The sequence below is a fragment of the Diadema antillarum genome, unplaced genomic scaffold (genome assembly GCF_040938485.1).
Source record: "Diadema antillarum isolate AM-2024a unplaced genomic scaffold, OU_Dant_1.0 seq00000727_RagTag, whole genome shotgun sequence".
NCBI lineage: Eukaryota > Metazoa > Echinodermata > Echinoidea > Diadematoida > Diadematidae > Diadema > Diadema antillarum.
The window spans coordinates 234,548-248,007 of NW_027271629.1; positions in this window are offsets into that span (position 1 = coordinate 234,548).

The following is a 13,460-nucleotide window of genomic DNA, read 5'->3' on the forward strand; positions in this document are numbered from 1 at the left end:
TTAACACCTACATGAATGGCATTGCAATTATGAAATGATGATTTACTGAAATGATCTAGACATGACTTGGGTGGAGCACTTTGGTGGTCAAGTAGCAGTTGTGCATTTATGCTGTTTTAACTGAAGGCTGGTTTTATCCACTTTTCCTGATTTCCAAAGAAGTTTGTGTTGTATGTACAACCACTGATGATTTGCTGTATACATGATTTTTTAGTCGAGACAGGCTTTTGCTTTAAGACTTGTGAGAATGGCACAAAGAATCCATGACTTTTTAGAAGTATTGTGATTTATCTTTGAAAGTATTTCTTGTCAGAAATACCACGTGATTCTTTTTATTTTAACGCATCATTGATTCTCTGGTTTTACTGCTTTTCTATGAGATTACTATCAATTCTCACTGCAGTTGTGACTATTTAAGATTCAGCTTGATATATTAATATTACTTGTGTTTGCATATTGGAACAAATGATTTATTCCTTCAGAGTTAGGAAAAAGAAAGTTAGAAAAGTGATTATATATCGTATATAAAATGTATTATTCTGTATATACTATGTAAGCTGCTATATTACAGCATTGTATGTGAGACTGCAGAACCAGTTAAGATATTGAAATGGAAACAAAGTGTGTATATAGATGATTGCAAATTTGAAAGTAACCAACGTCATACCTGTACATAGTTTTCTTTTCTTTTTTATGAGTGAAATTTGTGTGCGTGGGAAAGGCAGGGGAAAGTCTCAAGATTATTGCTGTAGATTCTGTAAAGGAACACCTTTACTTTAAGACACAAAAAAAAAAAAAAGAGAAAAGGATTTGAAAATTTTTCAACAGACTGCATGTAAATCACTGAAGTTTTGAAATTCTACACTTGAATAGAAGTAGTGTGAATCGCAAAATTTGATGCGAATTGAAAAAGTCAGAGCTTGGTTGAGTGGTCTTGCGATTTGTCTTAACATTATTCTACGCTGTATTGTGCTTGTGATCCCTGATGATATTCTATGATGTTGAGATATGTTGTGCTGATAACAATGTGATGTTTCTATCATCATAGGCATAAATTTTTTGATGAAGTGGGTTTCTTTCCTCCTCTTATTTTTTTTTTCTTTTTAAGCTCTTCAGCGTATCTCTATGGAGGCTACTATCAATGTAAATAGACCAAGAGTTGTAGTGCGTTTTCAGTCTTGTACATTAAAGCTTCCCTGCATTTTCCTCCACTGCTTTGATTAAATTCTTTACGATTTACTGTACCGGAGGAGAGTAGAGGGTCTGCATTCTGGAAACCTGACATTCCAGTCGCAATCGACTGCACATGAGTAGAGTTTTTGTGATTATCAGTTAAGTTGGGATAGTTGTCTTTTTCTCATGTGAAGTGAGAAGTTTAAGCATCGTATTTCCTGAGCTACACCACTGGCCCCATTCACACCAAAGTGTTCAGACTCATGCCTCAAGACTTTTGATACAAGAGAAATGAACTTTTAATTTAATTTTCTTTTTGTTTTCTTGTAAAGAGTGTAATGAAACTGTTTGAAGTTCAGTTTAAGTTCAGTTTTTCAAGTTCAAGAACTCGTTTCCTACACAAAATGCCAGTGTGTAACTAGGAACACAGTGTCTTGTGTATGCTTTAACTTTTTTTTTTTGGTTGGTTGGTTCTGTAGGTTGTTGGTTTGACCATGTATTATGTTAGCAATAGCAAAGAGAAGCTGTTGGTGCTTTTGTTGTTGATGTTGTAAGGAATGTAAAGGGAGAGAGGGGGCTCTGCTAGTTCAATTTTGAGAATGGCCTTGTGATATTGTTTGATGATTGGTACATGTTAAAGATGGAGAAGAGTTTTATGGACGTCAAAATCATTGTTTTTTTCTTACAAGAATATAAGTAATGAAACACTAGAAATAAATATAGAAGGCAAGGGGGGAAATGGAGGTCCTCTTTATATCTTTTCGTATTTTCTCTTTATGAAATCTTTTTAGATTTGATGAACAAGAATATACATTTAATTTAACTAGATTTATAATCTCACTTTATTACACTGAAATGATGATATAAACTGTAATGTATACTAACTGATGATTAGTTTGACCATCACTTCTCCCCTTGACCACTATAGGCTGTATCTTTTGCTACAAATTCACAAATTGATGACACTGTTCACTCTCTTGTATGATGCAAAGATGGGGGGGGGGGGGCTGGGTAGAACTGTCATGGACAAAACACATTTCATTTCTACATTGCAGAAAACTTTCAGAAAGAGTGTAAAACATATTTATTATTTTTTACGTCTTGAATTGAAAATGATGACTAAGACATCAGTTATGTAAGGCTCATGCACCTAATGAACCATGATCTTCTTAGCCCACTACTAGTATCGTTACCATGGGAACAGCCAAATAGGATGTTTTGCCTCAAACCCCCTTACATGATCCCATCCTCATGATACGCCTTCAGAAATACCAGTTATAGTCTCCTTCTTCTTCTTTTTTTTTTTGATTGCCTTCTTAAAAAATAAATATAGTTCATATGTGACTGCCCTGATCAAAACTCACAAAAAGTAGGCCAAATTGGAATTTCACCATTATACATAGTTTAAAAGAGTAAGCTCTAAGCTTTAAAATGACATAAAACTTGTCAAAATTGGACCATCCTAACCAATTTAAAAAGTGATGAAATGTAAGAGAGAGCTAGGAGGAACAGTCTCATAGAAAAGGGAGAAGAGGGGATTTAAAGATTAGGGTCACTCAGGCATGCTGTGCATACTTATCAATGAAAGTCACAATGAAAACAGCAACCGTCTAAAAAAAAAATGATCCAGAAAAACTGCTTATATCTCAATTTCAGTTTTATTTTAAGCCACCAAATTTTGACAGTAGGTAGAGAAAAGACACTCTGTACATCATAATTATGGACTTGCTGAAAAACAGCCGTACGGCTGAGTGCAAGTATTGTAACCTGTGTATGAATAAAACAAACAACAACAACATCAACTCTCCCAGGTGCAACAAACTTTTAAAAAATTGAGTCAGTCAACCCAAATGTCTATTATGGTCCACCACAGAGACTCCTAATCTACAACTTTTTGGGGGTTTTGAGCCAGGTAGTCACATATATCACTATCAAATTGGAATGTTCACCAATTATTACTTTGGGAGAAAATGGCATTCCCCTGGAATATTGAAGAAAGTATTACATATAATCATAAGAACCCCCTGTTTGTTAGATAGAGAATCCAGGTAGAACTTATGTAAGGTGACCAATGTTGTGATTAGGAATCTTGTAATACACACTGTGAGCTTGTAATAGAGTGGATTGTATTGCATGGTAACCAATCAGATGAGAGTCAAAAGGTCATTAAACTCATCAGACTTTGTCTAGAGAGAAATGCCCTTTTGATCCTCAGGAGGCATTACATGCACATTTGTCATATTGTGGAGGCAACTGCAGCAGCCGGTTACATCAATCAATTACACCCCAATTATGATAGATGGAAGGGATAGATGTCAGTTACAATGATTTTAACGATTGGCAGTCATTAACAAGACGAGACAAGACAGTACTAAAGAATTCCTGTCTTTTTCCAAGAGCCTATTCAGTTGATATGCATTTTATCCCTTATACATAATAGTATAATCATCATATTAGCCTTTTTTTAAATATTTACATTTGATGTAATATTTTGACGCATGACTAAAGAAGTTTGTCATTGTAATGGGATTTTGAAAATTATTAGGTTGTGGTACATTGAAACCCCCGCCCCCTCTCTCTCTCTCTCTTTTTACCTTCATACTGTATGCAGGACTGGCACATGTGTACAATTTGCATTTCTTTTCCAATCATGTTGTGTGAGATAAAGAGGAATTGCAAAACATGCAACATTTTGATTCTTTATGACCTGTCCATTGAATGAGACGGATGCATTGGCAGGTCTTGTAGTAGATACACTTTGCTTGATTTTTTTTTTTGGTATGTGTGTGCCAGAGTGCCACTTCTACATCTGTGTGTATGGAGAGGCTGTTTGGCCAGCCACAAACAAACCAATTTTTGTTGTATTGTTACCCATGGCTATGTTTATACATATATATCTATCTATATATCTCCAGTTTAATTGTTTACTTGTATTCAAGTGAGGAGATGGTGATTGTGTTGGCAGAAGCATTATCAGTCATATAAGATAATTACGGATTTATTTTAGATCTATTTTTGTAGCAGTGGACTCCTTTGTCATTTCCTAAATCCTTCTGCTTGGTGATGACAGAATAATTGCTAGTGTAGAGTTTCAACATCCACGTACCAGGCATCATACTTTAGCAGACATTGTATTATGTTCACACATGTTTCTTTACCCGACTTGATTTTTTTTTTTTTTTTGATTAAAAGAAATTTAAGTGTTTCTGTAGCTGATTATCAGAAAAGACATTTATATTGCAGTAGCAAATTAAGCGTGTGTGTTTTACTTTTGTACCCATTACATGCATTTTGTGGTGAAGGAAACTGGAAACCAGCTAGTTGAATGGTAGTCGATTGAGTGTTATTTACCTCACAAAAACAGTGCTTGAAGTGAAGACTATGTGAGCACTGTTAAAGGGGAAGAGGGAAGCACACATTCTATCAGTAACAGTAGATGAAAATTACCTTTTATCCTTATTTTGTTTTATTTTTATTATATATTGCCAAATGATTGTGAAAGACCTAATTATTAATTATGCCTATTAACCTAATAAAAACGAAATGTTGTATCAACGAAATGATCACAATCTGTATATTTTTGACTGAGCCATATTTTGTCACCTGTTGTATGGATAATGATGCACTTAACCTTCCCCTATACACAATAACCCTTGGATTGATTGACCATACATTTCTTGGTTTATCATCACCACAGACTACTCCCTCTCTTCTGCAGACCACAAACCAAATAATAAAAATAAAAACAGCGCAGCAAATGTTCCTCTTGTGGGGCAACAATCATAATTTCCTGTCATTAGTTTTGGGTACAATAATGCCACACCAAGGAAATCATGTTTATTTTTGGTTTGTTTGGTTTTTTTTCATAGAAGAGAAAGTTGATTTGCCAGAATACGTAGTGCTATTACTTTGTCTTGTTTTGTGTGTGTTTGCATGTTTATGTATGCTTCTGTGTGTGTGTTTGTGTTGTTAAAATGTATATAGAGTGTGTGTGTGTGTGTATGTGTGTGTGTGTGTGTGTTTAGGGGTAGTTGTACTTGCGAATGTCTATAAGATTTATGCCCTAGTGTGTGTGTGTGTGTGTGTGTGTGTGTGTGTGAATGGATTTGTAATTTTGCACAAAATATTCCACAAAGAATGCAGATGATTATCAAGCATCCAACCATTTAAAGAAATGTTTTACAATGTCTGCGGATACATCGCCTCGTGAGAAAGCTTATTTAAGTAGAGGTCATGTTTATAGTGTCATTATTTTCTACAGATCTACCCAAGGTGTATGCATTGTGGCAAAAGAGATTATTACAACTTAAACGAAACTGCATTGAACTCGGACTGAGCAGAATTTCTCACGTTTGAAAGCAACCGGTTTAACGGAAAGCAACCGAAACCTGAAAAGTTTCTTTACAACGGCCTTGCCCCACTGATCTGCTCCATAGAGGTCAGTGCCTTGCTCACACAAAAAATGTAACGAAGCGCACGGGGATCGATTCCACGGTAGAGTGCGCGCATCATGGGTCCGAGCCGTATGTAACGGCTCTGGCAAGGGTCGCCGCACGTACGTCTTCCGAAACGCTAATCACACAGTGGGCAACCAGGGAGGTCCCTGGGATAACCCAGCAACAGGTCCGTTTTAGGACTATGCCGTCTGTAGTCATGATAGTATAGGACTTTTGCATTTTTTAAAAATTAGATGTAGCGATTTCGTGTACACTTTTGAGTGGAATTTTTAGAAAAATTTCAATAAATCATAATAAGACGATACATTGGTTATCACAGTATCAGCATTGTTTAAGAAAGAGGCTAAAAACAATCAAAACTTGTTTGTTTATAGACTTTCTCATTTACAGAGCATGCATTTATTTGAAAATTCACCATATCTTATATTATAAGCGCAGCAACCAAGCGGGGGATTATCGGTAATATCCCCCTCCCTGCAATGACGAAGGAGGAATTTCTGCCATATAGGAATGAAATTCAACCATCTGCCGCACACTGAATTTTTGTGGAATATATGGACAATTTTAATAAAAACAAACGCTTTCAATGAAAGTGTTTGTTTTATTAACAATTGTCCAATCGTTAAAAGATTACTTTAAATCAATTTTGTTCAAGCGGACCATGCTCGCCAACAAAAGGAGGGGGGTGCCTGAGCATATGGTATAGCGGAACTTTGGACAGAAGAAATTTGACCGTGGGAGATTCCGTCCAAGAAGATTATTATCTCAAATGAAACACTCACACACACACACACACACTCACACACACACACACACACACACACACACACACACACAAATACAACAGATCACACTTAAAACAAAATAAATATTTAGAAACAGACATTTCACCAAAATGTCTAAAGTAACATCTGCAAAGTCTGCATGCAGTATACCGGTACTTCGGGTATTTTGTAGCTCATGGAGGTATGGTTTAGGTGTAGCTCATCTTTGTCCTTGCTAGATTATGTCCACCTGTTGACAGAAGAGTTAAGACAGTCAAAATGGATACATTGCGATCTTCTGAAGATTCGTAAGCGTATCTGAGTGTGATGGGAACATTCATGTTTCAGAAATAATCGAGTTTCATCATAATCAAATATTCGAGCCCATGCGAAGCCCTGCTTGCCCTTCAGTGAAGGATTGTCCACATTGCTGCTCTCCACCCATGCATGCACAAGGAGCATAATGGGTATCCGGTAGGATGAGAATGATCAGCATCATGCGCGCCTTGTAAAATGGCGACTGGCTAGAATGCTCCTTTAGGAGTTGAGAGTGAGCACCAAGTGCTGGTTGTCATGGAAATAATGAATTCAGTGACCGGAGTACAATGTAATAATAGTCTGTCAAGGGGAGTGAAATTCGTAACAAGTCTGAAATGTGCTATATTTTGATCAAAACTATAGCTATATTGTGATCATCAATAAACAGCATTCGAACTAGGCCTATATAGGATAAAGTTGTTCGGGAAAAGAAAAGAATAGCATAAAAGGGAAAGAAAAGCCCAGTTATTTCACATTATACACGAGCCACTGAAGCTATATAGGTTAGCGAGGACTCTGATGAATTGCAATCAGTCGTCCTCTGTCTTTGCAGTGAAAATGTTTTGTTTTTTTTTTGTCAATGACGCACTGATCCCATATACTTATTGATGTTATTTTTTTGCTTACTATTTACTTGTTTGTCAACTGAATTACAGGAATTTACGGTTCCTTTTATATACAGTGCAATCACTCCCGTTAACGAACACGCGGTTATAACGAAATTCTTCTCACAACGAAATCAAAATTTAGGTACCAAAATTATCATCTACATTGTATATATTGATGCGATAAGCTGTTCGGAGAGTAACGAGTTTCGTTCTATAAGGAAAGAAAACCGCCGGTCCCGAGGACTTCGTTATAATGGGAGTGCATTAGTTTATAGACCTATTCTATTTTGGAGCTTTTTCTTATGTTGATATCTACTCTGTAGCCATAACTGAGAGATGTCAGCACTATAGTCTATAGAAATAACAATCGTTGATTTATGTGCTGACACTAAAAAAAGAAAAGAAAAAGAAACAACCAAAAAAAGAAAGAAATACCAATACACCTGTTCATTGCGTATAACCCACTGAATTATCTTTTTTTTCTCCCTGTTTTGGAAGCTTCCCCCCCCCCCAAGTCATCTGTTGCCGCGGCAGACGAGTCCCATACAGTGCTTCAAAACCGAATAGATCTATTCTACACCACATTATCACCAACTCTGAATCATTTCACTGGAGAGAAAAGAACTGCATTGTGATCGACACCCCCTCCAACAATTCCCTCATCCAGAAAGTGACTCACTCAACGCAAGATGTATTATTATTTTTTTTTTTTATTACCGGCATGCATGTGGAACTCGGCAACAAAATTTACACCCATGCACGGTTTCCCTCTGTCGCTGCAGATGTCATTAATGTATGCATTGAAAAATAAAAATATAATTGTATGGGGGCATGCAATCAGCTGCTTGAGTAAAACAAAGCAGCAAATCCGTGAATTGTCAAAAAAGTGGTGAAAAGATGAGCAAAAAACACGCACATTGGCATGCATGAAAATTCCTCAATATGTATCCATGGGTCAAAGTCAAGCGAGGGTCCATAAAGAGCATTGTGAAAAAAAAAAGCGTGATATTAGTTTGTCCATTATTCCCATTTCGAAAACTATTTGTTACCATGACTACCAGCCCTCGTAGAGATAAAGTGAGGGATATAGGTCAGTAAACAACCTTTAATATATCCTAAGCCTCACTCACCAACTTTGTCCTCTCTATCAATAGAACATAATAGAAAGTCACTGAACAACTTAAACTTTTTGTACAAAATAATGACGAGTCTTGTAAATCATATATTTTTCATTTTGACTCTTTGATCATACTCACTCCATTTTTTTTTTTTCACTGTTATATACGTCGGGCCTTGCCGCTGGCCGTAGGCACGGAGTTAATCACCACATCCTATACAGCTTGAATGCTATAGATTCTATAACCTTGATGTGTTGATTCCTGAAAGTTTGATCAAATTATTATCATCTTCTATAATCAATCATGATAATGTATAGCCAGGTGCCCGCACCTCGTCAGGGGCCCGAATACCGTCACCCCGCTTAAAATCGTTTTGAGCGCACTGAACAAAAATGTATGCCCGGGACTGTGTTCTGTACGCTTGAAACTTGGCAGGACTACCACAACCAAGCAAATTGTGGTGAAAACCGAACAGTTTCGCGAAAATCTGAAATTTTAATAGGGCTATAGGAATACGTGTTATATGTCACCCGCACGCATCTTTTACGTGGAGTATGTCTATGGGAACATCACGGTCACCCGCACACGTCTTTTACGTGCTAAGTCTATGGGAGAGCGGGTGACGAGTTGCGGGCCCCTTCCTTAGCGCGCAACTTTTTCGCATCGTTCGCCTTTGACGACGAGTACTGCTACGACGATAGCTGCAAATTTTCAATATCGATCAGTGAACTTGAGATTCCATTGGAATTTTCAGCATTTTTCCTGTATGTGAGTTGGATTTCAAAGAATTTCAGTGGCGAAATGTGATTCAATTATGGGCGAACATTAACTATGACGAGGTGCGGGTCACCCAAGTATAAGTGGCGGATCCAGAGGGGGGGGGGGGGGGGGCGCACCGAGCGCGCGCCCCTCTTTATTTTTGTTCAAACAAAAGAAATAAAAAGAAAAAACTGGAGGGGTGCGTGCCCCCCCCCCCTTTAATTTGGGAAAGGCGCCTCCCCTTTACGGAATTCCTGGATCCGCCCCTGGTATGTGCATTTTTATTCTTTGCCTGTCGAGCCGCTTGCATGCTATACAAACTCAAGTTTATCCGTTTTCAAACCACGGATAAAACTTCTAAAAATCTATGAACAATTTTCTTTTCGAACAGTGATATCCCAGATACATTGATCTGATCAAATCCCGGATACATTGAATGAATGCTTCTCTTGTGAATTCCTCTTTTCCATACAGAGTTACAAATTAAGATTGTATTGCTTACTTGTTCATTTCTATAATAAACCAAAGTTGATATTATCGTAATATTGTATCCATGTTCTGTTGAAACTTACGTGATTCAAAGTTCCTTAAAATATTATGTACTCATGTAAGCGCTATATATGATTGCTTTGTTACTTTTTATGGCAATAAAATCATTTGGATTTCAATTTGAATCTATACTCATTCACATTTAATTCATACAGTCAGCTTCAGACAGGGCTGTTCTTCAGCATATTCATTCACAGATGAAAAAGCAGTGGTACAATGATATAATTTTACAAAAGTTATATGAAATGAACATACTAGATGAAAAAAAAAATGAAATAAAAAACGAAAAGAAATACAGTGCACTACATAAACCAATACCTCACTCCGGAACACTATATTTTGTGACCGTTTCCGATGATACGACTGTTGCTTCTGCTATCAATATTCTTCTTCATAATTGTCTTTGTCAATAGCATCGTTTTTGTTTCCTTTTACTCTCCTCTTTGTTTGTTTGTTTGTTTGTTTGTTTGTTTTTATTTGTCAGTCAGTCATTTCTGTGAATAACCAGATATTATTTGTGAACGGCTGGAAAAAAGAAAACGCAATTTTTTAATTTACATTTTCATGAATAATGTATCATAAAAACGTACACGTCATCAAGCTGCTGTACTGTACGTGCACCCTCGTATTCGCTGCCGGGTTTGCCATTCATGAATCTGTGTTGTTGATGGCGCGAATGCGCAAGCACGATACTAGTAGTACTATTGCTCGTAAATGCTAGCTCTGCGCTTGTCGTATACGTTTTAAACACGTGCTGTGTGTAGTACTAGTACGCTCTGTCGAGTCCGGCGCGAAATACACAAATTGGTGTTTTCCTCAAGCAATGTCAACAATCTTTACTGGCACTCGACATTCAAGACATTCGTAACGATAGTCGACGTGACGAGACACTATATTTCATTAAAAGCACTGATTTTTCCGAGAAGGAAATTAAATCCGTCGTCTGATTCATGGCTTTTCAAAATTGTGACTCGCACTTGGAAGTTAGCAGGACTGAGGAAGAATTGGTATGTATGATTTGGTATGACCTTTTGGTTTTGCTTCATGCATGCATTTTACGAGATGCCGGATTTTCTCTGTTGTGAAAGGCTATGCATGAGAGCGCCATGACTGTATGGAAGCATGAATCTGCTGCTCCTTGACCGTGGTGTAAGTGGAGGTAGCGATCGAGGCGAAGAAAACCTTACCACGCCACGTAGGGGCTTCTAATTCTTTTCTTGCTTGTGAATTTATGTATTGTAGACCTCTAGACTTTTCATAAATCATTGTAGACTCTACATTGTTTTGTTTGTTTGTTTTGAGATCCCGGTTTAATTTACCTTGAGAGATACTTAGCACAACAGAATATTTTACTATGGCCAACTTCAGTTTCAGACAGGCAGCGTGCATACCGCCGCGGCGCGGCCTGATCGCAATCGCGAACCAAGGAGCGAGTTGTTTCAAGCGACAACGTGAAAGTCGACGTCGATATCAACGTTTCCTGATCACCGATTTAGCTAAAATTTACATGAGTGAGTGGAAATAAAGCTATTTGATATATCATGTGAATTTGGTGGAATTTAGCTTTGCCGAATTCTCAAATGTACATGAATACAAAAGTAAACTTAGATCTACATTTTACAGCGTCCTGATTTACCAGTTTCATACCCGGTCACTTCAAAGGAGGTCGCCGCATGGCTAGCCGGCATTTAGCCGCCTGATATTAAACATTAACATTAGATCTCTTTTTGACTTCTTGATATTCACTAGTGTACGGTAGTAATCGGCTTGTCTTGTTGACCGTAATTTACCACACAAATAAAAATAAATCAATAATTACCTCAGATAATATCGTTATAGCGTTTGTCTAATTTCACTTCAGCTTATAACGATTGCTAGGATTCTACATGATACATCACATAAAAGTTTGTTTAGATTTATCGTCAACCCTTTGATATTCGCACAGTCACGGTGACTAATTTTTATACAGTCTACTGCTACTGGTAATGTGAATAGATCGTAAAATACTTAGTATTAGATCTATATAACTGAGCACAATTGAATGTCCAAAAGATCCTGAAAATTTTTGTAAATCCACCCACGTCCAACATAACCAGTCTAGCAACTTGCAGGTCGAAATAATGTCTGCTGCATCTATCAACGTTTTAGGGTGTAGGAAACTGGACGTCTAAATAATGACCTGAGGGATGAATTGGATCACTGACTGTCCACATGGGATGAATGAGTGTAGCCTATGGACGTGTAGGTACGCGTGTGAAGGAATGATGTGTGAACGGAATATCAACTTTAATATTTAGGCCCCTACTTCAATATTTACCATACACATTTTTTTACAGGCCTTCACTGGCACACTGCGTAACTGGAAATATTTAACCACATGTGCTTGACGGCGTGCACACGAAAACAAACAACATTCTTGAGCAGCACGAGAGAGCGAGGCACATAAAATATGTTGGTACAACATTATTTTTTATTCTAGATCTATACCAATCGCAGGATGGAATGAATGCTAACATTCCTGATTTCATGGCAACAAAGCGCATTCGAGGGAAGCATTTTGTTGAGAGCTAGCCTACCTTTTCTTTCTTCAAAAAGCATCACTTTTGCTGTAGACCTAGACGAAAATGCAACAAATTCAGTGATCTGTTGCTCTGCATTTTTTTTTTTCAGTGATCTTTTTATTATCAAATTCCATTGCCTTTGAAAATATAACAGTTTCAAAAAAAGATACATTTCAATACAATAAAATACATTAAAAATGCATTTATAGGCGAGCTGTAGTATTGGCGTAAGCAATTTTTCAAATGTTTATCAGCAATATCATTATCATCGTTGTAATTGCTATGAATTTTTTATTAGTTTTTAAATAGTCTCGTTATCGCCATTGTCATCATCATCATTAGTCAAATCATACACTCTAGGCCGCTAGGTTCAGTTAATTTTCTTCTAGACAGCATCGTTCCTCAAAATGTTAACGACATCTTTCGGTGTTTGGAATGCAGTTGAACTTCGTCAGAGTAGTTAATCGAGAAGTCATTATTATTCATCACTGCCGCGTTTGTGCGAAAGCTGATTATAAAAACGATCAATCAAGTGTGACGTCGGTCACATTACTTTTCCCGACTGGTCGGTCGATTTAGAAAGGTTTCATGGAGCGAGCTCCTGATCGTGGGAACTACTAGTACTGTAGATGAATGTCATGTCAAGGACAGTGAGTTTCTCCGACTTCTCTACGCGCGTATCACAAAACCACGCTCTCGCGCGAACGGAGGAAGGAAAAAACAAAACAAAAACAAAAACGGAAGTAAACAAAACATCCGTTCCTCTCCAATCACCCCCCCCCCCCCCCCCCCCCACACACACACACCCTGTCTCCCGCCCCTTCCTCAGTACAGGGAGCTACAGTTCCATGCTCGGTCAATGGCAAATGTATTCGCAATTCCGCCAAATGAGCTTCCGGATTCCACCACCTGCTAAGTTGAATAGTGAAAAGGTTGGAACCCAGACTAAAGGAGAGGATGAAATGAAGCGTCGTTTCAAATTATCAAAGAGGAGATGATGGTTTTGATAGTTCTATAAAACATGCTTCCAACAAAGAATTCGTGAATACGCGATTGCTTTTATACGACCACGTTGAATCGGGCATGCTGCGTTTTCTGTCACGTCTTCATGCGCAGTACAATGTACTATTATTCTGGATTTTCAGACATGTAC